We start from the raw sequence: 5,000 nt of genomic DNA on the forward strand, positions 1-5,000 counted from the left end.
ACAGTTACTTATATGCAGCATGCTAACTACTAACAACAGTGCTCAATGTAAATATCTGAAAAAGTATGTATGAAACAGTGCAGACAAAGCAGGAAGGAAAATACAAGAGAAAAAACCCAACCCTATCCCGATTTTGGGGAGGATGATTTTTTTTTTCTTGTATTTTTCATACACAATACTTATCACTGTTCACTTTCTTTTGGTGATCGTAACCAGACTCTGGCATAAGTATTTATTATGTGTGTGAAGTGATGAGGGTGGGGGGGGGGGGGGGGGGGCGGGAGCAGAGGTAAGTTCTGTATAATATCACGATGGTTGGTAGCGCGCACCGGTATGAGATAAAAAATATGCAAAGATGTGTATAATACAGTGTCAGACAAAACAGAGAACAGAAAGGAAAAAGTCTTCACGAAAAAATCAGCCTGCCTCGACTTGAAGTATATTTCTATTCGCTATGTCTGCCACGATGAACATACTCTCTCTCTCTCTCTCTCTCTCTCTCTCTCTCTCTCTCTCTCTCTCTCTCTCTCTCTCTCTCTCTCTCTCTCTCTCTCTCTCTCTCTTTCTGAGTCTCTCTCTCTCCCACACACACACACAAACACACACAGAGAACCCCCCCCCTCCCCTCCCCCCCCCCCCCCCACAACCACACACACACACACACACACACACACACACACACACACACACACACCTTTTCGCGGATTCATTCGGTACACACAAACTCGTATGTCTACTCGGTTCATAGGCAAATCCGTCACGCAATGAAACTTTGGAAAGACTCGTGAGAGTTACAAATTCGAATAATAAGAACATTTTGTATCGCAATGTGAATCGTCATTATCAACTTCGCAGTGTATTAACATTGAGTTGTCAGTGTCTTCGACGGACATGTTATCGAGTTGTAATTTGTGAGAAGTCTATAATCAGTCTGTTTATATCGTTCCGCTCCACTGATTTTGAAAAAAACCATGTGTTGTAAAATTTACTTGTTTCTTCTCGTCTGGCATGGGAATAATAAGAACGATAACTGTCCGTTTTCTGTCTATAATTAAAACATAATTGTGTAGTATTTCTTTTTGTCATTATGTCTGTTTTGTGTGTCGGGAAAGCTTGCTATGTATTTTGTCGTGATTCTCTGCCGTAACAACACGTCTTCGGTGAGTTTAAGATTGATGTATTTGTTTTGATGTTTGCAATCAGATATTCAAAATATATTATTATTATTATTATTATTATTATTATTATTATTATTATTATTATTATTATTATTATTATTATAATAATAATAATAATAATAATAATAATAATAATAATAATAAAAATAATAATAATAATAATAAAACCATCGTCTCTTGAGACTACTACTACTACTAATAATTGTATTTATTCATTTATTTATTTATTTATTTAACTATCGTTTATTTAGATATTGAAATTATTTTATTTTGATAGTGTAATTCGTGTTGATAGTGATTGTGGGTGTGTTTGTTTTGTGCACTGACCAACTACCGTGGAATGGGTTGACAATGATCAGTCCCCCAGATTGAACATTATTAAACAAATTAAATGTAAAATTTGGATCATTTGATTGATTTCGTTAGAAAAAAAACACCGGACAGGTTATTGCAATGTGTAAACATATCATATAAAGATGATTTTGAAAACACTGGTCAACCCAACTGGCCTGAGTCACCCCATTCGTAGCCTTCGTTAACTTAAAGCGTGGCACTAAGACTTGTCTTTTGACGTCATTTACAGGTTAGTGCACCGCATAGAGAACACAGGACCTAGTGTGGTGCACCGTCAAATGAGTTGTAGTTAGTGGTACTCAAGGAAACAGTTGATCCCATTGGTGGAAGTAGTGAATACAACAAACGATTTGTTTTCTTTTGGGGTCAAAGACTTGTCTTTTGACGTCATTTTTTTTGGTCAGTGTCAGGTTATAGTTTACGAAGGCTACAAGCCCCATTCCACGGTACTCTAGTCAGTTGTGGATGATGTGGTGGTGAGAGACCGTCCAGATGTCTACTACACGGTGGCGGCGCGTGCCTTTGAGTATCTCTTTAAGAATGGCCGTGGTGTCGCGGTGGGCATTGAGCACCCTTATCTACCACTTGTTTATGATAATCGATCATGGAGCGTATAATGAATTGTGTGCCGTTATTGTTGTGAAGGGCTCCTTATCTGTAATAATGTACAGACCTCTTATATATGTATGTGTGTGTGTGTATGTGTGTGTGTGGTGTGTGAGAGAGAGAGAGGAGAAAGTGTGTGTATGTTCTAACATGAGAGTCGGCGATAGAAATAGAGAGAGAATGAGGGTGTTGTTCGTGTGTATGTGTTAAGAGTGAGAGAGAGAGAGAGAGAGAGAGAGAGAGAGAAGAGAGAGAGAGAGAGGGGGGGGGGGAGGGAGAAGATGAAAAATAATGCAATAACTTAAAAATATCCCTTCTCTTGCTCTTCAATCCGTCTTCAAACTTCTCTACAACCCCCCCCCCTTCCCTCTCCCTCTCTCTCTCTCTCTCTCTCTCTCTCTCTCTCTCCCTCTCCCTCTTCTCTCTCTCTCTCTCTCTCTCTCTCTCTCTCTCTCTGTCAGTGTGTGTGTGTGTGGGAGGGGGGGGGGTATGTGTTGTGTGTGTGTGTGTGTGTGTGTGTGTGTGTTGTGTTTTTCTTTTAGTTTTATAAGTTCTATATCATTTCCAATGACACATTCTGACCACTTGTAATGTCATCAATATTCATTTCGATTTCAAATGCACAACTGTTGATACACGCGATAATTTTTCACAAGCGTTTTCTTTCAATTTGTATAAAGTATCCCCCCCCCCCCCTCTCCCTCCCCCTTGTTAATCGACGCCGATGCCTCTGCTTTCCTGTTAAATTTTGAAATAGTCGTAATCTGATAGCTCTGGTATTTGAAAATTTTCACATACCCATTCGTTCAGTAAAAGAAAGATATACTGATAAATGGATAAACACTCCGAGTTGGTTTAACATCTCTATGCAGTCCCATTTATTTTGACAAGCTTCACTTTATTAGCTTTTCGCACCAGAAGAATGTTAGTGTGTCAGAGATATTGTCTTTGAGAACCGGGCATGTGTGCATTTTTCAAATGGTGGGAAAATATCCAACAGAAAGCAGAAGTGACTATTAAAGTTAGTAGTTTAGAGATAAGGATTTTATCACTCGTCCTAGTGTCTACTGATTGTCTAGAGTTGTCAGATAAATTTTGTAAATAATGTGGAATAATTTTTTAAAGATCATAATGCTTATGTTGTAAGAACTAATCGCTCCATTCTAGTCCTCGACGTCCTCCTCTATTCCTCTCCCCCCTCCTCCATCTCCATCTCCATCTAGTTTGTAATCTCTTTTTCCTCATCGTCCTCCATCCTCCTTGCTTCTCTCCTCCTTCTTTTTTCCTTCTCCTATTTCTTGTTCTTGTTCTTCTTGTTCTTCTTGTAATTCTTCTTCTTCTTCATCATCATCATCATCATCATCATCATCATCATCATCATCATCATCATCATCATCATCATCATCATCATCATCATCATCATCGTCATCGTCATCATCATCTTCTTCTTTCTTCTTCTTCTTCTTCTTCTACTACTCTACTCTCTACTTACTCTACTTCTACTACTACTACTACTACTACTACTACTTACTACTACTACTACTACTACTACTACTACTACTACTACTACTACTACTACTACTACTACTACTACTACTACTACTACTACTACTACTACTCACTCTCTACTACTACTACTACTACTACTACTACTACTACTACTACTACTACTACTACTACTACTACTACTACTACTACTACTACCCCCACTTCTACTTTATACACATAATATAATCAACTTTCCCGAGCGAGGCAGAGTAATGCTGCCGATGTGTTTATTAATGTTAAATAAACTTCTTCATACTTGTAATGCATATTTCTAACTCCCAAATTCCCTCGGTACGCCACTGAATCCAAAACGTCCTGGTTATCGTTGTTATCATCATCGTTATCTATCTCGTCCACCATCTGTGTCCTCCCCACCACGGGTTTTATATCGAAATACAAATCCAAGATGACGTTATTCTTGGGCTCGCCTTTCACCCTTAATGTTTGCTTTGTGTTACACAATGTAAGTGCCCCGTCATCTCATAATTCATACATACAATTAAACATTCCATTCAATCCATGGAAAGAGGAGGAGAGGAGGATGCCATATTTATCTTCATCTCGACTACTATCTCTGGGTGTTTTTTTTTCTTCTATTTTTATTATAAATTCTCTCGCTCTCTCTCTCTCTCTCTCTCTCTCTCTCTCTCTCTCTCTCTCTCTCTCTCTATCTCTTTTATATATCTATCTACTATCTATCTATCATCGATCTATCTATCTATCTATCTCTTTCTATGTATCTATATATCACTCTCTTTATGTTACTCATAAACACACACACACACACACTCTCTCTCTCTCTCTTTCTCTCTCTCTCTCTCACTCTCACTCTCACACTCTCTCTCCTATCCTTCTATCTATCAATCTATCTATCTATCACACACACACACACACAAACACACAAACACACACACATTCACACACATTATAGCTCTCTATCTCTCCCTCTCCCTCTCTTCTTCTTCTTCTTCTTCTTCTTCTTCTTCTTCTTCTTCTTCTTCTTCTTCTTCTTCTTCTTCTTCTTCTTCTTCTTCTTCTTCTTCTTCTTCTCTCTGTCTTCTATCCGTCTGTCTGCACCCCTCTCCTCAATTCCTTTTACACACATCGAGGTCATTTAATTTTAAAAACAGAAAAAGAAAAGCTCAAAGGTTTGTTTGTGGGAACACGTACTGTTGTTTGTATTCGTCTATTTGGATAAAGAAGAATACAAGAAAACTACTTCCATTTATCTATATTTACACTTATATAGTCTACTTTAGCGGCGTTTGTAATGCGTATAAAGCAAATAATAAATGTTGTGTTTACTTATTAACC

General features: G+C 38.1%; 1 protein-coding gene across 6 annotated transcripts in view; it reads left to right on the top strand.

The window, feature by feature from the left end:
- Nucleotides 1–5,000, top strand: part of LOC144977156 (epithelial splicing regulatory protein 1-like) — a 140,112-nt gene that overhangs the window by 23,645 nt on the left and 111,467 nt on the right. For 2 of the 6 annotated variants that reach the window (XM_078922025.1, XM_078922028.1), the window contains exon 1: nt 832–1,160. The exons of the other annotated variants lie outside the window; for them this stretch is intronic. The gene's annotated coding sequence lies outside the window, so the exon portion shown is untranslated. Of the gene's footprint in view, nt 1–831; nt 1,161–5,000 lie in introns of those variants that run through there. 6 annotated transcript variants of the gene reach the window in all.

The sequence above is a fragment of the Berghia stephanieae genome, chromosome 7 (assembly GCF_034508935.2).
Source record: "Berghia stephanieae isolate SIO BIC M18660-M18661 chromosome 7, UCSD_Bste_1.3, whole genome shotgun sequence".
Lineage (NCBI taxonomy): Eukaryota > Metazoa > Mollusca > Gastropoda > Nudibranchia > Aeolidiidae > Berghia > Berghia stephanieae.